Source organism: Mauremys reevesii, linkage group 1, assembly GCF_016161935.1.
Source record: "Mauremys reevesii isolate NIE-2019 linkage group 1, ASM1616193v1, whole genome shotgun sequence".
Lineage (NCBI taxonomy): Eukaryota > Metazoa > Chordata > Testudines > Geoemydidae > Mauremys > Mauremys reevesii.
In genome coordinates this window covers 313,996,953-314,021,577 of record NC_052623.1, presented here as the reverse complement: position 1 = coordinate 314,021,577, position 24,625 = coordinate 313,996,953, and the positions used below count along the sequence as shown (strand labels likewise).

Below are 24,625 nucleotides of genomic sequence, written 5' to 3'. Positions count from 1 at the left end.
TTTTTAATTGCTTCTGCTAGTGACAGACTACAATGGCAGTACCGGTGCTCTCATAATGACAGAGCTGACTGGTACATTCCAAATGAATGGATCAGATTGATAGTGTTACATTGTTCAAAAAGGGCTAATTTGGAATTCAGCGTTTGTTGAGATTCACTGGAACTAATCGTGTGAGGAAGTGCTACTCAGTGTAGGGGTTGCAGAGCCAAACCCATAATGAGAAACGATCAGAAAGATGCTGAAAGTATTGAAAGAATAATTGAAAAACAAGACAAACACACAAGAATGGATAGTCCATATTGTTAATCTGTGATACTGTTAACATTTTCAGATGGACTGGGACTTGACAATACAGAAGTGTTTTCCACATCCAGAGGTACAAGGACATGGCTTTTCTTTTTAAAGGCGTTATTAGTTGACGACAGCAGGAAAATAGAAAACAGACATTGAACAGCATTCATTTGGAATATACTAGTCACTATTTGCTGAGGTTCATTATCGTAGAATTATAGAATTGGAAAGGACCTCAAGAGGTCATCTAGTCCAGTCCCCTGCACTCGTGACTATTATCTAGACCAGTGTTTCCCAAACTTGGGACACCGCTTGTATAGGGAAAACCCCTGGAGGGCCGGGCTGGTTTGTTTACCTGCTGCGTCCACGGGGCCGGCTGATCGCAGCTCCCACTGGCTGCGGTTTGCTGCTCTAGGCCAATGGGAGCTGCTGGAAGCAGCGCGGGCAGAGGGACGTACTGGCCGCCGCTTCCAGCAGCTCCCATTGGCCTGGAGCAGTGAACCACTGCCAGTGGGAGCCGCGATTGGCCGGACCTGCGGATGCAGCAGGTAAACAAACCAGCCTGGCCCACCAGGGGCTTTCCCTACACAAGCAGCGTCCCAAGTTTGGGAAACATTGATCTAGACCATTCCTGACAAGTGTTTGTCTAACCTGCTCTTTAAAATCTCCAATGATGGAGACGCCACAACCTCCCTAGGCAATTTATTCCAGTGCTTAACCACCCTGACAGTTAGGAACTTTTTCCTAATGTCCAACCTAAACCTCCCTTGCTGCAATTTAAGCCAATTGCTTCTTGTCCTATCCTCAGAGGTTAAGAAAAACAGTTCTTCTCCCTCCTCCTTGTAACAACCTTTTACGTACTTGAAAACTGTTATGTCTTCTCTTCTCTAGACTAAACCACCCCAATTTTTTCAATCTTCCCTCACAGGTGATTTTCTAGACCTTTAATCATTTTTGTTGCTCTTTAGACTCTCTCCAATTTGTCCACATCCTTCCTGAAATGTGGCGCCCAGAACTGGACACAATACTCCAGATGAGACCTAATCAGCATGGAGTAGAGTGGAAGAATTACTTCTCGTGTCTTGCTTATAACACTCCTGCTAAAACATCCCAGAATGATATTTGCTTTTTTTGCAACAGCATTACACTGTTGGCCCTTATTCAGCTTCTGGTCCATTATGACCCCCAGATTCCTTTCCGCAGTACTCCTTCCTAGACAGTCATTTCCCATTTTGTATGTGCGCAACTGATTGTTCCTTCCTAAGTGGAGTACTTTGCATTTGTCCTTATTGAATTTCATCCTATTTACTTCAGACCATTTCTCCAGTTTGTCCAAATCATTTTGAACTATGAGAAAAACTGTGGTGCTCTTGTAGCTCTTCACCACCAGGAGCATTGAAATTAATCCAGTTCTATCACAGGCTCAAGACCTGTCTCTGTAGCAAATTATTCAGTGAGACCACACACATAGGTCAGTGTCATTCAATTGAAGGGTTGCAAATTGGGCCCTACATCCTGAAAACTGTAATAGGAGCTTTAAGCGGGGGGCGGGGGGAGGGACTTGAGGTCATGCTTAGTATTAGATCCGTTATTGTTCAGAATACAGAGCAAGGATGGTCTTGTGGTTAAGGCCCAGGAGGGGGGAGTCAAGAGATCTGGGTTCCCAATTCCTCCACAGACTTATTGCATGAACTTAGGCATGTCACTTCACCTCTGTGTGTTTCTTTTCCCTGTGTCTACAAAATAAAGATGACACACTTTTATTTAACCTTGGGGAGTGCCTAGGAAGTTGTCTGGGCAACCATGCAGGCTTCTGGCTTGCTGTGGTTCTAGACCTTGCCTTCCCTCCTCGTCTCCAGTCTCTGACCCTGACTCTCGTTTACCCACTTCTCGTTTACTACTCCTAATCTCCAGTCTTCAACCCTGGCTTGACTCTGACCCTGACTCTTGCCTACTGATCCCAGCTCTAGCAATTATTCTGATTACTGCTCATTGACTAGCACCTCGTGACCATCCTTGACTCTGACACTACCCTAGCAGTGACCACTAGGCCAGATTGCCTATGCCCCAACCCCTTACAGTAGGTTGTACAAGCCCCATCACTGGAGGTTTTTAAGAACAGGTTAGACCAGGGGTCAGCAACCTTTCAGAAGTGGTGTGCCAAGTCTTCATTTATTCACTCTAATTTAAGGTTTCATGTGCCAGTAATACATTTTAACATTTTTAGAAGGTCTCTTTCTATAAGTCTATAATATATAACTAAACTATTGTTGTATGTAAAGTAAATAAGGCTTTAAAAATGTTTAAGAAGCTTCATTTAAAATTAAATTAAAATGCAAAGGCCCCTGGACTGGTGGCCAGGACCCGGGCAGTGAGAGTGCCACTGAAAATCAGCTTGCGTGCCGCCTTCGGCACCCGTGCCATAGGTTGCCTACCCCTGGGTTAGACAAACACCTGTCAGAGATGGTCTATATATACACTTAATGCTTCCTCTGTAGGGAGTGGGGATGGACTAGAAGACCTCTTAAAGTCCCTATATTTCTATGATTCTAAAGATACATTGTTTGTAAAGCATTTTGAGATTCATGAATAGAAGGCACTAGGGATAAAAATATGTGACTATGTAGTGTCTTCTATAAATGAGCCCTGCATATTCCAGAACACTAAATTTCATCATAGGTAAACACTTCTTTTCGTATATCTGATCAAGGCACACAACCTCAAGTAAAGATGTGTGTCCTTTAACAGCACTTTTGGTATAAGTAAAAAAAGTCATCCGGCTAGGGAAACACAGTTTTCTGATACTTCAATGTTCCTGACAAATTCTGTCCTTTTGAAGATCTGCTTGCATAAGTGCAAACATGTTGTGGTGGTCTGCACAGAACAGGGACAGCCTAACTTTGTTGGTATGCAATCCTTGCTTTCCTGAAGATCCAAGTAGGCAAGCCTGGCTGTAAGCAGAGTTTTATTTCCACCTATTTGACTATCCTGATGTATTACTTCTCCATTTGTGTTCTTGCCATATGCCTAGTTCTTGCATTGAACTAAAGCAGGTTTTGTACACCTTTCCATACTTGTAGTAAAGCTAACAGTTTTACATACTGGGATAATAAAGAGAAAGGAATTGGTCATTAAATGAAAGGGAAAAAGGCAAATAATAAGTAACCCAGGGAAAGTACAGAGATGGTCAAAATGTTACAATAGCAATTATGAATGATCCTGGTGCAGGGCATTTCCTGGGGTTTAGTCATCAGTTAATGATTTTAACTGTACCAGAGCCAATAACTCTTCCTAGCCAGTTATTAATTTCTAAAAAACGTCCTGCACATCAATGTTTATTGCTCACAGATAGAATATTATCTGAACATGTAGCCAGCATAAAGGATCAAATCTATGAACATAACAACATATACTAAGTTGCTACTTGTCTACTTGCCTGTTTGATGCCATCTAATTATAATAATATCTGAGCCCTGAAGTCCTCTAAGATGCAGCACAAATGCTCAGAATAGCCAAGTGGTTTAATCATTTTCTCTGAGGCTTTGTCTACAATACAGAGAAAAGTTGATCTAAGCTATGCAATTTGAGTTACATGAATAGCATAACTCAAGTCGACGTAGCTTAGATCTACAATGTATCGACCGCCATGCATCGATCCCCCATTTAATGTAGACAAGCCCTGAGAGTCTATAGTAGTGTTGGTCAATTGCTTTTTTTGCCCTAAGGGTTGTCTATGGCCTGTGTCCTCACTCATCTTATTCCATATGTCTATGAGGAGAGTTAGTGAGGAGAACCAGGGCAGGTCTACACTACAGGGTAAAGTCGACCTAAGTTACGCAACTCCAGCTATGTGAATAACATAGCTGGAGTTGACGTACTTTAGGTCAACTTATTGTGGTGTTTACACCAGGCTGGGTCGATGGGAGAAACTCTCCCATCTACTTACCTTATGCTTTCCATTCCGGTGGAGTACCAGAGTTGATGGGAGAGGGGTCTTCACTAGACCCGCTAAATCAACCCCTGGTGAATCGATCACCGCAGCATCAATCCATGCTAAGTGGAGACAAGCCCACAGAGTCAGGTATTTTCAGTAGGCTGCTGCCACCCTCCTTTATATAATATCTCATCTACCCCAGACACAATGATTAACTGCCCTCACTGTCTAGGTCAGTGCTTCTCAAAGTTGGGCCGCCGCTTGTTCAGGGAAAACCCCTGGCGGTCTGGCCGGTTTGTTTACCTGCCGTGTCCGCAGGTTCGGCCGATCGCGGCTCCCACTGGCCGCAGTTCACCGCTCCAGGCCAATGGGGGCTGCGGGAAGGGCGGCCAGCACATCCCTCGGCCTGCGCCACTTCCCACAGCCCCCATTGACCTCCATTGGAAAACCGCGGCCAGTGGGAGCTGTGATCGGCCAAACCTGCGGACACGGCAGATAAACGAACCGGCCCAGACCGCCAGGGGCTTTCTCTGAACAAGCGCCGGCCCGACTTTGAGAAGCACTGGTCTAGATTAGATTGGTGCATAGATAAGACTGAGCTGATTAATCAGGTTGAGCCTTAAAGACTAAGGTGATAATGGTGGGCTGGGGGAAGCAACCTGAGGAAATGGAGAAGCAGCCTCTTTGCTTACTTACAAACTCCAGGAATCTTGCTCTCCAGCTCCAAAAAGGCCTCCAAAACTAGGCATGTTTTGGCCTAAAGGGTAAGTCTGAACAAATCTGAAATTAAGTGAAAATCATTTTACAAATGACCCTTAGGACTACTGGCTGTGCATTTTTGCTTTCTCGGATATCTAGAGCTGGCTGGAGAAATGCTAATGGATCATATTCTGTAAGAGTATGTGGTTCCATTGAAATAAAAACTATTTGCGAAATTGGGTTGATTTGCCATATTTTTATTTTTGGAAGAAAACCAAGAAAAAGAGTTCTGACAATGGTGAAACATCCCATTTTGACATTTTTAAAAATTAAATATTTAAATTTTTCATTTGGATACAACTTTTTGTTTTGAATATTTTTAAATTTAGTATATTACAAAATAAAGTTGAAATAAAAACTATTTTGTTGAAACAAAACCTTGATTGCCCCAACATGATTTCTCCCCCACCCCCCAGAATTTTCCTTCATAAAACTTCAAAATTTTCAGTGTTTGTTTTGATTCAGAACAAAGTCAAATGCTGAAATTGCTAAATCTTTCATGAAAACAGAACTACCATCTTCTATGCACTGTTGGTTGGTGGTGTATATACATCATATGTTACCAAAATTAATAATTTGAGTTGTCCAGGTAGATTCCCAGTACCTTTCGGATGATCAAATAGGTGCAATGTTTTTTTCCATCTGTGTTTAGGCTCAGTGCTTGTGACCTTCTCTTTTGAATGCTAACCTTCTGTTTCTCACAACAAGATTAGCTTATTACAGTGTACTCTAGACAGGGTCACACACCTTAACTGAGTTTAGAAGCTGAGCTACTGATGACCCATTTGTTAAGAAAAATAGCATGCTGTGAGCATGACACCAGTGCTTACTGATCTGTTTTGAAAGATTTTACAGTATTGGTGATGATTTATACATCCCTAAATTGCCTGGAACTAGCCTATCTGATGGGCCAGCTCCCTCCTGTGGAACATTGTTACAATCAGTGGAGATGGCTAAGCTGGAACTAACTTGGTTCTTGTTGGCAGGGTTTTCTCTTGAGGGTCCATCAGCTATAGAATTCATTCCCACTTTTATTCTGAAAGCCCCCCCAATCTGCTGACTTCAGGCCCCGCTAGGGTGACCAGATTGCAAGTGTGAAAAATTGGGATGGGGTGGGGGATAGTAGGTGCCTATATAAAGAAATAGCCCCAAATATTGGGACTGTCCCTATAAACTCAGGACATCTGGTCACCCTAGGATCATCTGAAAAGCCCATTTGTTTGGTGCAGAGTTTTGGGATGCTGAGTGGTCAGAGTGCAGGGGTGGGTTTATTTTCATGCTAAGTGTCTGGCTTTGTGTTGGATCGGATCTGCTGTCATTTTGTTTATGCTTCTCCCTCCATTTTGGAACAGTTTAAAGCTCCTATCTGAGTACCTAGCACCTGGGATAGATGTCTATAAAGTAGTAAAACTGAAATAAACAAAATATTTGCTCCTGATACTGCTTGAGCTGCGAAGAAAGACTTGAAGCCAGACAGTTCCATTGGCTAGATATTTGAGAAGGCTAAAATGCACAACCAGTAGTCCTAAGGGTTATTTGTAAAATGATTTTCACTTAATTTCAGACTTGTTCAGACTCACTCTTTAGGCCAAAACATGTCTGGTTTTGGAGACCTTTTTGGAGCTGAAAAAGCAGGATTCCCGGAGTTTGTAAGATAAGCAAAGAGGCTGCTTCCAGATTTCATATCATTTATCTTTCACACAAGGGTGACATGAGTTTAAGTAAGTTCATGTTTGCAAAATGCTTTGAAAATATAATGTGCTAAGTATTACTACTTACAAGTAAAAACTGGAGAGTAGCCTTGGATCTGATGGCAGAGATTAGCCTTAAGCACAGTTTCTATAAAAAAAATATTGCATGTACAATCAATTAAAAAACTTCAACATCAAGGCCTTGATTTTACCCATTCCCACAACAAACAGGCAGGCCCAGCAGAGTTAGTTGAAGGGCTAATAAACTCTGGCCCTGCTGAACTAAACATTCCAGAGTTGAGGGCTTTCCACCAAAAGCACTCTACTTTCAGCACAGAGACTGCTTCGCAGTTGCTGGGGCAGAACAAGAGGTTTTCTCTCAGGTGGCCAAGGCCAATCTTATATTGGGCTTGGATTGCACCTATATAGGTGTGTGATGTGTTTCAGTTGCTGTTAGTCTTCATGAGGAGGATATTTTACATCAATTCATTAATTACGGAATCTGTTCTCTATTTGGGAGCAATAAACTAACAATGAACTAACACATGTTACATCCTGCCAGAGACATGCCGGTGGTTATTGATTGACAGAGTCCTACAAATCTCAGTGATCTGCATGATTTTGCATGTATATAAACAGATTACAAAACGTACGGGTGAGTCCCAAATAAGGGCTTGGAATGGGCCTGTATCTGACACTACAGCATAACAGCACCTACCCCAGATTGCTAACTTGTGCTCCAGAATCTCAGCTTTCATGAAATGAGGTTGCACCTTCACTAGAAAAAAAAAAAGGTTTAACTAACTTGAAAGCAAAATCCTAATGAAGCCAAGGCAGTGTGTAGTTTTCACATGAGTAGGGCAAGACAAGTTAGAGACAAAGCTCCCCCTTAGGTTACATCTACACTTAAAACAATACAGCAGCATAGCTGCAGTGTTGCAGCTGCACCGTTGTAGTGCTTCAGTGTAGACACTTACTCCAGTGATGGGATGGGTTTTCCCATCTCTGTAGTTAATCCACCTCCCTGAGAGGCTGTAGCTTGGTCGACAGAAGAATTCTAGCACTGTCTGCACTGAAGGTTAATCGGCACAACTACTTCTTTCAGGGGGGTGGATTTTTCACACTCTTATGCTGATGTAAATTTTCAGGGTAAACAAGCCCTTAGTCTTTAACTTGACCTGCTAACTTGAAAGCAAAATAAAGTGACAGGGGTAAAACTAGCAGATGCTCATTTGGTATATGCGCATCACTTAGGACTTGATCCTGCAATGTTTACTCCTGTGAGTAATGCTTGCTCAAATAAGTAACACCACTGATTTCAATGCTTTAATAGCAGCCCCTGGCATCAGTGAGTGAACGCTGTGATGTACCAAGAGTACTGACTTTTGGATCTCTGACCCAGATCACGTAACTGGGTGAGGAAGTCAAGCTGAAGTTTCTTGCCTGCACTCCTGTGAATCAGACCTTTATCCCAAGTTGGACTGCTTGTGTGACTAAGAATTACTCACTAGAATAAGGGTTCAGAGTTGGGCTTTTAACTTGCACAGGATACAGCTGCCGGGGATGGGGGAGTGGCAGGTCCAAGTTACTACGCACCTGGATATTTGTAGAAGAGCCTGGGTTTGGAAGTGAGTAAACAACATGCCTGTCTGGGCAAGTGCTATCCCTTTATTGTGAATGTGCCACCTTCTCCAAGTAACTAAAGGCCCAGTCCTGCAGCCCTTACTCAGACAACATTGTCACTGATTCCAGTAAGAGTTTAGCTGAGTAAGGACTGGAGAATTGGGCCATTAAACATCCTAAGAGACAGAAGAACTTTTAAGATAACAAAATCTCAATATTTCATCATTTAAAATGAGCAACACTTGATACATGACAAACAATGAGATGTGCAGGGCATAAGTCAAAAGGATGATAGGGGGTAAAACAATAAATCTTTAAAAATCTTACATATTGTTTAATGAAGAAATTAATTATTTTCTAATGAATGAGTGAAAAAACATATTATTTCCCAGTAACATTAATTAATGCACATGGGCATTGTTTCTTCAAATATCTTTGAATTCCCTATAAATAAGGCTCCGGGTTTGTCACAGAGGTCACGGATTCCATGACTTTCCATGAGCACTGTGACTTCTGCAGCAGCCGGTGCACCTGGCCCAGGGGTCATCTGAGCTCAGGCAGCCACCCGGGCCTGGCACACCAGCTACTGCTGGGGCAGTCTTGGGGCCCTCCGCCCCTCAACAGCAGGAGTTTGGGTGTGAGGGGGCTCAGGGTTGGGGGGTGGGGCGGTGCTTACCTGGGGGGGGGCTCCCTGGAAGGGTAACAGCAACTCCCCTCCCTCAGTTCCTAGCTCCATGTGCTACCTCTGCCCGCAGGCATCACCCCCACAGCTTCCATTGGCTGTGGTTCCAGCCAATGGGAGCTCCAGAACCAGGGTTTGGGGCAGAGCAGAGGCAGCACGTGGAGCTAGGAGCTGGAGTCGCTGCTACCCAGGAGCCTGCCCCAGCCCCATCAATTCAAACCCCCCCCCAGCATCTGCAGTGCTCCCCAGGCCGTGACTTCCACTCTGAGCACCTGTGGCGCCCCCCCAAAGACTGATTGGCTTTTAGCCCCATTAACAATACGCATGCATTTCTCAGTCAATAACTTACGTTCAGAATTGAATTTGAAAAATGCTAAAGATTCACCAAGAAGTAGTAGGGACACAGGTCTCTTATTCTTCAGCTATCTCTTACTGTTCAGTGTTGTTTCCTGAAAGAGGTTTTGTACTGTAGAAACAATTCACTTGTTGTATTAGCTTCTGTTGTATCCAGAAGGAACTTCAAATATTGCTGTCAGATAGGCAGGAAGAACTCCCACCAAAGCCAATGGAAGTTGTGTGTGCTTATCTGAAGGCAGTTTGGCCCAACTCATATTTAGTTTGAAAGTAGTGTGGTGTTACTTTCCGAAAAATACATTTTTTGAAAGCATGTTAAGCAAAAAAATCCTCAGTTAAAAAAAAAAAAGTTATTTTCTCTGGAAGCAGCAATGACACTGAACTACTCACAAGCAGATTTTATCATGACAGCTTAAGGTTTATGAAACAAAATCATGTGATTAATCTTCTAAACACGTTCTCAGAAAAACTAAAATGACACAGATTCACAAGGAATTAGTAGTCCTTCAGACAGATAATGACCCAGCACTATGTTATCAGTTTCCCACCCTGCAGAAGAAACAGAGAGTTCAGCCCCACAAAGCAGCAGAACCTCTGAAGAATTTGGATACACATGTGATCTGTGGAGATCAGTGTGAGGGTTATACATCTCCACGCTGACTTCCAGCTTTCCAGATTCCTCTCAGCGTGACTCCTACAAAACCTCCTCCTACTTAGTGTTCTACAGAATGGAGGGGAAAACCCAGTAAGTTACTGCCAGCACCGGCTGCATTAACTTACCCATAAAAGTTCTAAGAGATTGATTAGGGGGCGGGGGACGGTGCTGCTTCTATGATCTTCCTTCTCCTCATCCTGACACATATCCAGCAATTTGCCCCCTCCCTGAACACAAGATCCTGACCTTTATGGAGTAATCCTATAGAGTTTGAGAAACATGAAACCCATGAGGATCCATGGAATTGAATAAAAAGTGTTAACCATAGTACAGTGAGTGTATGTGTGTGTGTGTGGGGGGGGGATTTTGTTTTCAATCTATAGAATTCTATAGCAAAAATATAATTCACTATTAAATTCTAGAAGGACTACTCAAAAAACCTATAGAAAGATTCTAATTTAATATGAAATTCTATAGGATTTTTCCATAAGGGAAGCCTGGTTGGAGACCTCAAAGAGGGACTTTGATGGGGTCAGGAGAAGGGAGGAGCAATGTTGCGGAGCTGGGCCTCCCCAGGCAAGGAACTGCTTGATCCTTGGACCCTCCACTCACATAAGTGGAGAGTATAACACAGCTCCAAGAAATGTCACTGTGCTATGTTCCCCTGCCCATATTACTTGTAGGGCAAATGCCAGCAACACCAGGCAAAATAGTCACAGAGAAATTTTTTATTCAGATCTGAAACTGCTTGGTAAACACTAAATACTTAGGGTTGCCAACTTTCTAATTGCCAAAAACCAAAAACCCTTCCCTGAGGCTCTGGTCCCCACTCACTCCATCCCCAGCCCTCTGTTGCTCGCTCTCCCCTACCCTTGTTCAATCGCTCATTTTCACCAGGCTGGGGTAGGGGCTTGGGATGCAGGAGGAGGCTCTGGGCTGGGGAGTGGGGCTGAGGGGTTCGGAGTGTAGGAGGGGACTTCGGTCTGAGGAAGGGGATTGGGGTGTGGGAGGGGTGCAGGCTCTGGGAGGGAGTTTGGATGCAGGAGGGGGCTCAGGGTGGGACAAGGAGTTGGGGCATAGGAGGGGGTTCAGACTCCAGGCGGCGTTTACCTCAGCACCTCCCGGAAGCAGCTAGCATGTCCCTCAGGCTCCTAGGTGCAGATGTGGCCATGGGGTCTCCGTGCGCTGCCCCTATACGCAGGCGCTGCCCCCGCAGCTCCCACTGGCTGCATTTCCTGGCCAATGGGAGCTGCAGAGCTGGCACTCGGGGCGGGGGCAGCGCACAGAGCCCCCTGGCCATCCCCCAGCTGGAGGGACATGTAGCCGCTTCCCATTGCTGCATGGAGCCGGGTAGGAATGGGACCTTGCCTGCTTTGCTCGCCATCAACCAGACTTTTAATGGCCTGGTCAGCAGTGCTGACTGGAGCCGCTAGGGTCCTTTTCAACTGGGCGTTCCGGTTGAAAATTGGACGCCTGGCAAACCTATAAATACTGAGATTAGAAAAAATGGGGTCAAGGTGTAAATGAGGGCTCTAGCCTGCTCTCAGTACACATGCAACACTCGCATTGAAGTTGGTGGGAGTTTTACCTGAGTTTGGGTGTAGATGGGGTCCTAAATTTGGCAGATGTAGCCCGTGTACCAATAAGCTGAGCATGTGGATTTAGTAAACTGGAGCAGCGTGTATGCAAACAAGGAAAAAATTTATTCAGCTGCAACACTCCTGCGCATTTGCCCAAAGGTAGTTGCGGAACACATAGGCAAGTTTACCCTCATCAGAAGGGTTAACCAATAATCAAGATAACCATTATGAACAATCAGTTACTATGGGCCAAGTTCTATCATTAAATGCACATAGGCATTTCCCAGTGACTTCAGTAGGAGCTAAGCACATGTCCAAGGCAAAACCTAGCCTTATAGTCTCTGATAGTAGGAGGTCTATTGGATTTCAAAGTCCACAATGTTGCAATGAGCTTTAGATAGACAGACTCCTGGGTATCCCAAGGATGCCTGTGAAGGGCTCATTAAAAGATCGAGGCCCAATTTTGTAAGCACTGAACATGCATAAACAATATTAGTGTTTGATTGTCTTAGTTTTAAACCACAGTTTTGGGGACATTTGGAAGGATGATACCTATGGTGCCACCAAACACAAAGCATTAATACAAACAACTTTTTTCAACAAGAAACAGAGCTCTGTTTTTTAGGAAAAAATGCAAAGAATCTAAAGATTTAAAACAAGGGATTTGCATCACAGTATTTTGTAGTATTTAAAATTAAAATCCATTTAGAATTTGCCAGAAAGCCTGAATACTAGTCCAGTAATTCATTTATCATTTTCAATAACATTTTGGAGAGGTAATTAATCAACTTATGACATATATTCAAGTACTGTCACCTTTCATTGTCTTTAATTAAACTCTCCTTCTGGTATTTGTCATACTTTCTCTAAACTGATTTACAGAAACTGATTTTTTTGGGAGGTGGGGGGTACAGGTTATATAAAAATACATGTGGTAACCGTGTTTTTCAAAGAAGAGATTCTAGTTCTGCTTCAGATAAATATCTAGTCTTAAATAGACAGGGGTAAATTCTGCTCTCATCTACAGCAGCATAAATTTGAAATAAACTGAAGCTGTGGTTTTACTCCAGATTTATACCAGTGTGAGTGCAAAAATTTGTTCCTCTAGAAATACAGGATTTTATTACACTTATTGTAAAATCTACAAATAGGCCAAGTCACAAACTTCAGATTCAGAGGGGGATATTTAGATTTAGGCTTTTCCATGATTTCACCATAAAAATAAAGGCAGTATCAAAGTTTTGATCCTGGTTCATCTCCAAGTATTCCTGCATTTTGGGCCTGTTCTGCCCAATTTGGAATGGGTGGTCAGCCTAACAGTAACAGGTTGTTGTTCTTATTGACTGTTTATTAGACCTGGGCAGAAAATGTTTATTTCCATAAGCTTTTTATTTGAGAAATCCGCCCTTTTCCATGGAAGCTTCCATTTTGACAACAACAAAAATATTTTTTTTCTCATCAGAGAAATATTTCAAATGAAAAAAATTAATCCAGCTCTGCTATTTATATTGCAGATTGCTGCACCATTGTACTATGTACTGTACAAACACATGCAAAGCGTTGGGGTGAAATCCAGAGTCCACTAAAATCAATAGCAAGACTTACATTGACTTCAATGGGGCCAGATTTCACCCATGATTCCTGTTCCATAAAAGTTACAATTTAAGGGTCAGATTGTGCCTGGCTCCTAACATGGCCACATAGGGCAGTAAGGAGAAGTAAGTCACCATGGCCATATTACAGACAGGGGCGGCTCTAGGAATTGTGCCGCCCCAAGCAGGGCGGCATGCCGCGCGGGGGGCACTCTGGTGGTCGCCGGTCCTGGTGGACCTCCTGCAGACGTGCCTGCAGAGGGTCCACTGGTCCCGCGGCTCCGGTCCACCGGAGCCGCCTGCTGCCCTCCCGCAGCACGCCGCCCCAAGCATGCGCTTGGCGCGCTGGGGTCTGGAGCCGGCCCTGATTACAGATCCCTGCACTGTGGGTTTGGGCAAGGGAGGGGAAAAGAGCAGGGACTATTCCTCTTGTACTTCCCACTTCAAGTAGGCCCCTCTTCCTCAAGGCACTAGCCAGCAGAACTGAGCTGGTCCAAAAGAGAAGGAACATACAGCTGGTAAAGGGCTATAGCGAATGACATCTTCACAGGAGCAAAGGAGTGGGAGCCGGGGAGAAATTGTGACTTCCTCCTGGGGGCTCCTCCTAAGGCAGCACAGCTTTGTTCTGCTGCATACGCTGTGCAAAGCTTCAATTTAGCCCTAAAACAATTGACATATGGGGGAGAGATGAGGGAAGAGGGATGCATTCAAATACATACAACGTTAATATATATTGGCAATTTTTAAAATTATTTTTATGGGTTGGATTAAACCTTGTTGAGACTGGTGGGTGCAACAGCTCTCTTTCATTTAAAGTAGTGATAAGATACCATTCAGCTCCTTTATGGAACCAGCTAGCTGAAACAGCACCAGCCTCCACCCAAAAAACAGGCATATATATATGCAAGGCACATGGAGGCAGAGGGGATTTACTGAGTATTGTTCTACTAATGGGGCATATGTGTGCAAGAGAGAAAGCAGCAAAAAAATCCACCACAGAAGCAGACCAAGAAAAGAAGCAGAAAGCCAAAGATGACACAGCCTGGACAAACACTGAGAGAGTGGCCATGAGGGGAAAAAAAAGCCTACAGAGAGCTTTTGCAAATGACCGTTGTCTGAACGAGTCTTCAAACTGCAAGCAAAGAACTCTATCCTGTTTGATTCCTACTGTGTCCAGGGACACAGAACTTTGTATATTCCTGACTCCAACAATTTCTCCTAAATCTATTAGCCAAGATGGCCAGGGATGCAACTCCTTGTTCTGGGTATCCATAGCCTTTGATTGCCAGAAGCTGGGAACGGACAACAGAGGATAGATCACTCTGATTGCCTATTCTGTTCATTCCCTCTGAAGCACCCGGCACTGGCCACTGTCAGAAGACAGGATATTGGCCTACACAGACCATTGGTCTGAGCCAATATTGCCATTCTTATGTCCTCCTAACAGAAATAACTCATGGGACCCCAAATTTTGACAACTGCTCTGGTCAAATGCTATTATACATAAAAGTAAGTATCAGCTTTCCCCATCTGCTGCTCAACTCAGCCAGGATTAAATTGGTTGATTTCTTAGAGGCATCTGAGTGTTAAAGAAGTATATAAAAGAATAGAGGGTGATAGCCTATTTATTACCTCTCAAAAGATATGAAGCAGCTGCTGCACACTGATTAAAATATCTCTAAATATGTATTTTACCCAAATACATATTTCCCAACATTATGTCTTTATTTATTTAGAGAAAAATTACAACTAATTATTTACCCACAAAAGCCCTAACTACTGGAGCCAATGGGGCTTGATGGTGGAGGGGTTGCCCAAAATTCTCAGCACTGAATGAGAGCTGTTGGACCCAATCCTGCAAACCACTTCTGAGTGAGCAAAAATCAATGAGTAAAAGTCAAGTTTTAACCTTTCTGCTCTAACAGAGTCAATGAGTCATTAGGGGAGAATTGTGGTGAGGAGAAAGCAGACCAAGACAGACTCTGAATTAGAGCCCTGTGCGGGGACTATTTTTTTAATCCTGCTTCTGCCCCACAATACCCACTCCCACCTGCTCCTGCACTGTTACCCCATTCCCACCTGCAAAAACATTAGATCCCGCAAGATCCTCATACACGGAATTCAGACACAATTTTTATCATTAAAAGAATAAAAAATACCTTGGCTCCTATTATAACAGACATCAGATCTCTTTCTATCCCTCACTTAAATTTAAGTATTAAAACCTTTATTGTTTTTTAAAAAAGAAAAACTTGCTTTACATTGCTAAAATTCTATTTAGGACAAACTGACAAGAGATTTAATGTTTTCCCACAAATTACCACGGTTGGGTTTTTTTTTGCCCATCAAAGTACATTTTACCCACTCCCGCTATTATGGCAGTGGGTGGGATCCTAGCCCCGCTGCAGGGCTCTACTCTGGACTCAGCCATGCACAGTATGGTTCAGGAACCCCACACTTTGGATAATGTGACCATTAGTTTAAAACAGTCATGGTGCACAATGAGCACAGAACCCATCAGGCTTGGTTCTCCCACTCCCAGAGAGTTGTTTCAAATGAACATTGTTTGAAGGAACCCAAATAACCATAAAATATATTTAATAAATAAAATAAGTATAATATATATTAAAAAAGTGAAAAGTTTCTGTATGTTTTTTTCAAGTGACTTTCTAGTGACAGCCAAAATTATGGTTTCAGCTATTTATTTTTTTTGAACAATTACAATTTGGCAACCATAGCCCCAGTGGAACATTGGAAGAACATACTATGGATCATTAGCTTTTGACTGAAGACAAATACTAAGTGTGGGAAATGAGAAACTTACAATGAGTTACTGTATCAATAAAAGATAGTCACCTAAATCTGTCTTGGATTTACACCTGTGCAACCTTAATAAGCTCAGTCAGGTTTCGGGAGTGTAACCAAGGGCATAATTTGGCCCCTATACTTTGTCATCAGCTCCAAATGAACAGTTATTTTATAAAAATAAGTACTATATCCTGTCCAAAAAAGTAAGCTCATGGGATAGCTTGTAACTACCATTTTGGATTATGAAAAAAAGTTTGGTCAACACACAGGGGAAGGTTTAGTTCCAGCAAACACACACAAACAGGAAATCTCTCTACAGTAAGAAGGTGTTTTTCTTTACACAATAGAATTTAAAGATGTGTCATCACGTAATTTAAAACAAAAATGGCTATTGCTAAGTAAGTTCACCCTTTCCAGTAGGTTATGAGTATACTAGACTTACAGTACATTTCAAAACCTGTTAGAACTTGCATGGATGGCATACAAACACAAACAAATGAAACCTGTCTTAGTCTGTGCATGGTTTTTAATCGGTAAGCATGTCAAGCTTTGGGGGGGAAATCAATTTTCAGAAGGCAAATGGTAACAACTGCAGATTTAATCAAATTGCATCAGCAATCCTTTACTATTCTCAATATGTTTGAAATGATGCAGCTCCGTGGTAAAAAATGAATTTCAATAAATGTCATATATTTAGTTATATGCCTTATTTTTTAAAATTTATCAAGCTAGATCACTGATCCTTAGCAGAAATTATGCCAGCATATGTCAAAAGGAGTTGGATACTGTTTAGTAGGATAGGCATTAATATGAAGGAGCTATAGTAGAGAAGAGTGACTAAGATATGAATCTTTATTTGTACCTTACCATACAGGAAAAAAAATTATGCAGACATAGCTCATAAGACAAGAATTGCAGCTGTGGCATACACAACAGAATGCTGCTGGGAATCAAATACCACAATGATGGGCATGGTATAAGAACCTGAATAAACTAGTAATTCTTTGAAGGCACAGCATTTAAGTATTTTTCATTTCACATAAGGTTTCATCTGAATTTGATGAATTCCAGGATTGCCTCCCCTACAAAAAAAAATCTATTTCATGTTGATTTCCCTAGGGCTAGTAGAAGAAGCTGTATCATACAACCGTAAAACATGCTTCAAAGGCTCTCTGTTGACGTTCTTCTGCAACTATTATATATCACAGCAGTTCTCAAACTGTCGGTCGGGACCCCAGAGTGGGTTGTGACCCCATTTTAGTGGGGTTGCCAGGGCTGGCTTAGACTTGCTGGTACCCAGGGCCAAGGTTAAAGCCTGAGCCCCACCACCTGGGGCCAAAGCCTGAGAGCTTCAGCCCTGTATAGGGGGGCTTAGGTTATAGGCCCCCCTGCCTGGGGCTGAAGCCCTTGGGCTTCAGTTTGCTCCCCCCCACATCCGCCTGCACAGGCTGGAAGGGCTCAGGCTTTGCCCCACCATCCTGGGCCATGGGGCTTGGGCGGGCTCAGGCTTCGGTCCCTCCTCCTGGTAGGGTGACCATATGTCCCAATTTTATAGGGACAGTCCCGATTTTTGGGTCTTTTTCTTATATAGGCTCCTGTTACCCCCGACCCCGTCCCAATTTTTCACATTTGCTGTCTGGTCACCCTACCTCCTGGGGTTATGTAGTAATTTTTGTTGTCAGAAGGGGGTCGCAGTGCAATGAAGTTTGAGAACTCCTGATATCGGTATGTTATGAAAACCATTATCATTGAAATCTTCTAGCAAAATTGTACACTACCTACTCCTGGGGGAATTCTGTGCCAAAAAATTAAAAATTCTGCGCACAATATTTTAAAATTCTGCAAAATTCTGCATATTTTTTGGTCAAAATAATGCAATATAATCCATCTGGTTTCAATTATTTTTGTAATTTATCTAAACTACAATACAATGGATGGAGAATGGGAGTGGGGAGCATTGGAGAAATCACCAACCCCCCTCTGCCTAATAGTAATGTAGCTAGTATTGACCCTTTACTTCTAATTATTAGTCAACAAATATATGCAGCCATATGCTTAGTGTTACATCATAGGCAACTGAAGAGCAAGTGAGGGCTGTGGACTCAAACTGAATTTATACTGGCTACTGACCATCTTCAAAAAAGATCAGTAGCAAACAGTTCATGGAGCACATTTTGATAGGAAATTTTTTCATTCCAAAAATTTAGACCAGTTCTAATCACTAAAGCACCATAAGCATTTAAGGCCATACTGTCCTTTACAGTAAGGCTCCTTTACATCACTCTGGCAATGTAAAAGGAGTGTAAAATTTAAATGTAAAATTAAAAAAAAACAACTTTACACCTGTTGTATACTCCTGGGGGAATACAATAAGAACAATGGGAACAATTCACTAAGCAGGCAGGCTGCTACATTCTTGTGTGCCTGAGGGAACAGAGTCTGCCCCATGTCTCCCTCTTCAGAAACACCCCAAAGCCTTGCCCCTCTACACCGAGCATGCCACAGCAGTAGTTGAGAGGGACACAGGGGCAGCTCCAGGCACCAGCACGCCAAGCGCGTGCTTGGGGCGGCAAGCCACGGGGAGCGCTCTGCCGGTCAGCACGAGGGCGGCAGGCAGGTTGCCTTCGGCAGCATGCCTGCGGAGAGTCCACTGGTCCCGCGGCTTCAGCGGACCTCCTGCAGGCGTGTCGCCAAATCCACGGGACAGGGGACCTCTCGCAGGCAAGCCGCCAAAGGCAGCCTGCCTGCCGTGCTTGGAGCGGCAAAATACCTAGAGCCGCCCCTGGAGGGACAAAGTGTCTCTCTCACATGCATGACTACCCAGACCCCCCACCAGTGGTGATTTACATCTCTACTGGCTGCAGTGGGTGTCCAAACCAACCTGCCCGCACTGTCGGGAAGTGGGCGCATGACTATTCTTGTGGTTTCCCTTTGCTTCCCCATCAGAAGTCATTTTTCTGCTGGGAAGCAAAGAAATCTGTGGGGGACATTAATTCTGCGCACGCGCAGTGATGCAGAATTCCCTCAGGAGTAACTACCAAGTGCCTCAAATTCTCTTGCTTCAGTTTCATGTCTCAACCCAAATATCTGTGCAAACAGTACCCACCTGATTCAAAGCCCATTGGAGTCAACAGGATAGACTGCAATGGGCTTTGTGTCAGGCACTATCTGATCACATCAGGTGGCATAACAATATCATAGTGTAGTTCAAAAACAAAACAAGAAATGGTCCTCGATCTCCTTGAGCAATATTCATCCTTAAAACAATACCTTTTCCTTCACAGACATTACACCCTGGATGAATCTGGCCCAATAACTTTACCTTTTATTTTATATTTAAATTACAGGAAAAATGCTCTATCTTCCTGTGCAACATAACAGTATTCCTGAAGGCAAATAGCTTGGCAATTTGGGAGATTTGTTAATGCTAAAGGAAACAAGTTAGCATACATACCATGTGCATGAATGCCTTTAGAAATTAGATTGCAACCCTGATTTGATTTCCTAAAAGGTATTTGAAACAAGGAAAGCAACACAAGGCTAGCGATTCTAAGAGTAATGAGCATTTGTGGGATTTCAAACAGCTCTACATAAAACAGGCACAATGTTCTGGGGAAAAGAGGTCACCTAATTATTCCTTTCTTTAAGGCCCTGTCTACACTACATTTCCCCTGGGTGACAAAACTGCTTTAAAAATAGTTTCTCCTAATATGCCTGTGTTAGCTGCTGTAGATGAGGTATAGATTTGTTAAAACCATTGCTAAGATAAATATATTCTTTAGAAAGAAAGCCCAACAAAACAGAACTCTGATGGTTTGGCTGCACATTGGGGGATGGGCAGGCCATGTAGATCGACACTTTACACAGTGGTCAGCTCATCTCCACAGTGGCTCACTCCATGTGGGAGTGGAGAGGTTTGGGTAGACTAGGGAACTAGAAAGAGCATGGCTAGAATCTGCAAACCGTGAATTCAATGGCTACAAACTGTATGAAGGAGGCAATCATAGACTGTAGCAATTACAGACAAGATGATGGCTCCACTGACTGGTAATGGGCTGTTAAACATTCGATCTCTGTGCCAATGCTTCAAATGCAGCCCAAAGAGGCCATAAGTGTGGGAAACCTGGTCACCTGGGTTTCATGAACTAATGCTAGAGGAGCTGGTTTGCAGACAAGAAACCCATATGCATTTGTTCAGAGTGTCAGGTGGCAAATATCCCTGAGAATTCCCCGCTCTCTTCCCTTCCCGCCAACACACCTTGGAACTGGGATTCTTAAGGCTCCTTGGGGCTGGTGTTTCGTGTCTTCATCCTGGGATCTTCAAAGGATACCAGGTGACTGCTCTTTTATCTCCCCATTTTATCATTGGTATTATTAATATTTATTATGTGTATTATTATTGTGCCCAGAGATCCCAGGCAGGATCCCATTGTGCTAGGCACTGTACAAACACGTTAAGACACTGCGTCTGTCCCAACGTGCTCTCTCTTGAGTGAGTAGAGTTAAGATAGGTGCCTACTACAAAGGGGTGCTGGGTCCTGAGAGAGACCTCAGAATTCCTTGTGTGGACACTGCCCTGGAGTCTGCACTGAAGCTAAGGAAGCCCAGATTTCTGAGGTATCTTTCAGGCAGCAGGTTCCCTCAGCTGCTGTGGATTCAGGCATGTTTACAGCTGCCAGTTGGATGGGGTGATCTCCAGAATGTCTTTACTCTGATTTGGGGTCCAGCAGACTGAAGAGGCCATCCCCTTTCCCCTCTGAGATAAACAATGTGGAGCAGCCACCTGGCGGATCACAGAAGGATGAGGAAAAGCCACTTGGCCCCCCAACAGCACTGGACACAGTAGAAGGGGGTTGCAGGTCACCATGCAAGCCCCCAGAAGATTGCAAATGAAAGATGGGTCTCAGAGCCAGTAGGGAGGGGGAAGAGGATGTTAGGGACTTGTGGACTTGGTGAAGTAAGAGGCCAAAATTTGCTAACAATTCTTTGTTCATGAACCTCTCAATGAACCTCTGCTAAGTTTTGGGTTTCTAATTGGCTTAGGCCTTAATTACTCTGTTTCCCATTGCATTACCATCAACTGTAAGCCATAGGCTGGCTTCAGAATGACCTTTGTAAAGAAATAAACCCTCTAAAAAGAACATCTGTAGTTGTGTGTCAAGAGAAACAAGTGTTATGGAATGGTCATAAATTCTGAAAAACACTAAGACAAAAGACAAGACAAAATGTCTGCAGCCCTCTGGAAATAGATTTTGATCTGAATTTAAAAGAGATTGTTGTACATAACTAATTTGGTGTATTTACCTTTCTTCGAATTAACAATTGTGTACTAAATGACCTGTTACACATTATCTATGGCTACAGAAGGTTTAGGGAGGTAATGAGTAGTTATCCTCTCAGGTTGTTTTGTTTTTAATCTGTGACCGTTGCAAAACAGCAGCGCTGTGGTCTTTATTGGATAACACAGTGTAAATATTAGCTGCAAATATTTAAACTTCTCTTATAGAGAAGTGGGACATTTTGTACCTTGCCTAAGTATGATTTTGTGTCTTTCGAATCTCAAAAATGATTCCCACCTATTTGTGCTTGCCAGCAATGCAAAAGGACATTTTGAATGAGATATATCAAAAGCAAATGAATTACCGCAATATGCAAAGGTTTATTGAGAAAACTGAAAACATCCATACATTGCAGCTTCTCAAAGTAAATCCTGTAGATTATAAATGCAAAAAATCCCAAAGAACTGCACAGTTATTAAAGTGTTTGTATTATTTAAATATTATTTAACATTTTAGGGGGTGAGGATTAACCTAAATACTTACAGTTTCTAGAACATACATAAATATTTATACAGAGACCATCTAACTTAATGTTGATATGGACACACTATTAAAGTTTCATTACAGAGTGTAAATTATTCCTAATTGTGGACAAATTTCATCTTTAAAATAAAAAATTTACAATACAACAGCAAGAAATATTTTAAATACACCAGATCTGTAAAGTACATAATCTGGTAATCTGGAAGATAAATGCTTAAAAAAAAGTATACTAACTTAATGGAAGTCTGATTGACTATGCAAGAATTTATCAATAGCCAAATATTTAAACCATCTTTTTTTCTAAATTGAACTTTCAAGTTAAAGTTGACAAAACTGTCTGAATAACCCAAAGCCTTTGACTTCATTTGCATTTCTGCACCTCTTATGCCCCAACAGCACATCTAATGGTCCATATGATCATATCAAATAGACAGTCACAAAGAGAAAGTGTAATAGTTGACAAGAAAAATAGTACACAAGATACATGTTAAAAGCAACATATGTATTGTAGGTGGCTGGCTCCTAGGGACTGAAATACAAGCCTAAATATTGTGTTATACAATGTGATGATTCTTACAACATTTCTGGAGAGTGCTCTGTAAGTGTGGCATTTTCTTTCTAATGCCACTTGGAACAATTACCCTAGTAGTAATTGACTAGGATATCTTAAAAATGAAAAAGAATATAGATAATCATCTGATGAAAGTTTAGAAGAACTGACATGATTCTATCAAAATTAGACTCTGTGACACTCCTCACACACAGGAGGTAAAGGGTTTTATTATTACATCTCAAACCCAGGAAGTTTCCAGCTGCTAAAGCAGCGATTCCTGTAAAATAAAACACGAGTGCAGAAGACACCAGAGTGGAGTTGACGTTTCCCTTGGTCGGAATTAATCCGAACCCCTTAACTGACTCCCACGCCACGGCGGTGCCACATGCATACAGTACCTGTCTCTGCTAAAGCCAACAGCGCGGTATTCCAGCCGGGGTCCGCTCTAGGGGTTTCTAGCAGGACACCAACGCCTCCCGCTACATTGCCGAGCTGCGGGGTCATCCCACTGGGAACGTGCGAGGGCAGAAGCCGGCCAGGGCACCAGCAGAGGGGCACGTGCACCTGCGGGCAGGGCGAGGCGCTCCCCTTCCAGCGCTGAAGGGTGCGGGGGCTCCTCGCGACTAAGCGGCCACTTGGCCGGTTCCCCGGCGCTGCCGTCAGGCTGAGTCAGACCGTGGTTGGTCCAGAGTGGATGACTGTAAGCGCCGCACCCCCCTTCGTTCACCACCTCCCCCTGCCCTCGGCAGAGCCACTCACTCCGGAGTCATGCAGGCTCGCCCGGAGCGCTCCCCCTGACTCAGCCCAGGAGCGTGCCGCCCGCCCCCTGCTGTCCCCGGGCTTACCGACAGCTACAAGTGCACTAACCCCCCCCGCCCCCCAGCCGCGGGCTCGAGTCCACCGCCACCGGGATCGCTTCGGTTCGCACGAGTGTGGGGCCAGCTCCTCCAGTCCTCGCCGGGATCTGTGGGGCCAGCTCCTCCAGTCCTCGCCGGGATCTGGCCCCGGGGCACTGAGGCTCCAGCTCCCGGAGCCGGGCGGGGGGACCCCCCCCTCCCTCCCACCGCCGGGTGGCTGCACAGGCCGGTCCCCGGCACTCTCCATTTGTACCTTGAGCGGGCGGGGAAGCCGAGGCAGCTGCTCCGTATCTGGGTCCCCGACTCCCGCGCTGCGCTCCCGCCACCTGGAGGCAACGTCGCTGCTGGGGGGCGAACGGGCGGGCGAGCGCAGCCCTGCTGCTCCCCAGGGCACCTGGAGGCGCCTCTCCCGCTCCTATGGGGGCTCCTAGCGGTAAATCAGCGCCTGGCCTCGGCTCCCCAGTGCCCCGCCCCGCCCCGCGCGGTCCTGACCTGCCGGTGACTCACCGCCTGCCTCGCAGGGGCCCGGGAGCGCGGAGGAAGCGGCCCTTCCCCCTCTCCCGGGGGTGCGGCCGGTGGCCGGGCTGCGCTGCCCACGTGGAGAGCCCCCCGCCCCACAGCTCCGCCTCCGCGCCCCAACTTTCCAGGTGAACCGGGGAGTTTCCCGGGACCCTCCCCCCACCAGCTGGGTCAGCAGCCCAGGCGGGCTCGGAGCTGCGGCCGGGGGACGGGCCGCCGGGCCGGGCTGCCGAGCAGCGACGAGCCCGACTCAGCGGGGACAACAAGCGTGGCATTGGCTCGGGGAGCGGACGAGGGAGGCATGAGGGTGGAGATCCAAACTAGCCAGCCCCGCAGAGCCCCAGTGGCCTTTTGGGCCCTGACACCCATCGCGATCACCCACCCACGCAGCCCTTTGCCGCTGTTTGGCTGTCCCTAGTTGTGTAACTGCCCCAGGCATACCCGGGGGACCCGGACTTCCCCCGAAGTGCCAGGCACTGCACAGAGTACACTGGGGAGAGCTAAACTGCCTTCCCTTTCCTCATCCCTAACCCGGAGCCTGCACCTAGCTCCCAGCAGCAGCTGCAGAGCCGCCACTGAACTCCTTGATCTGGATCCTGCAAGCCCATCGGGAGAGACTTGCAGGATCCAGCCCTTAGGTGGTCCCTCTAAGGCTGGAAGATAAAACGTGTTCAGACAGAGATGTGCTATTTAGGCTGCCTTTAAAAAAATCGGATTTAAAAGCAGAGCTTCTCCCGTGTTACTACCCAAAAGTATTGGTACCAGAAGAAATATTAACTTATCCAGTAACTCAGTGCCAGTGTCCCCGCCCTGCTGTGCTACAGCATAAACCAGGCAGCCCTGAGAACCGAATCTGTCCATAGTCTCTCTACTGGGTGTGTCAGAGGTGGGAATTGTATTGTGAT

General features: G+C 44.6%; 1 protein-coding gene across 9 annotated transcripts in view; it reads right to left on the bottom strand.

The window, feature by feature from the left end:
- The window catches only part of MET (MET proto-oncogene, receptor tyrosine kinase), a 125,181-nt gene extending 101,389 nt beyond the window's left edge, over positions 1-23,792 (bottom strand). For 3 of the 9 annotated variants that reach the window (XM_039508554.1, XM_039508584.1, XM_039508597.1), the window contains exon 1: positions 22,743-22,941. The gene's annotated coding sequence lies outside the window, so the exon portion shown is untranslated. Of the gene's footprint in view, positions 1-6,763; positions 6,824-7,393; positions 7,409-22,512; positions 22,622-22,742; positions 22,942-23,454 lie in introns of those variants that run through there. The other 6 variants (XM_039508576.1, XM_039508572.1, XM_039508563.1 and 3 more) reach the window with 6 other exon arrangements.
- Between the last annotated feature and the right edge of the window lie 833 nt (positions 23,793-24,625).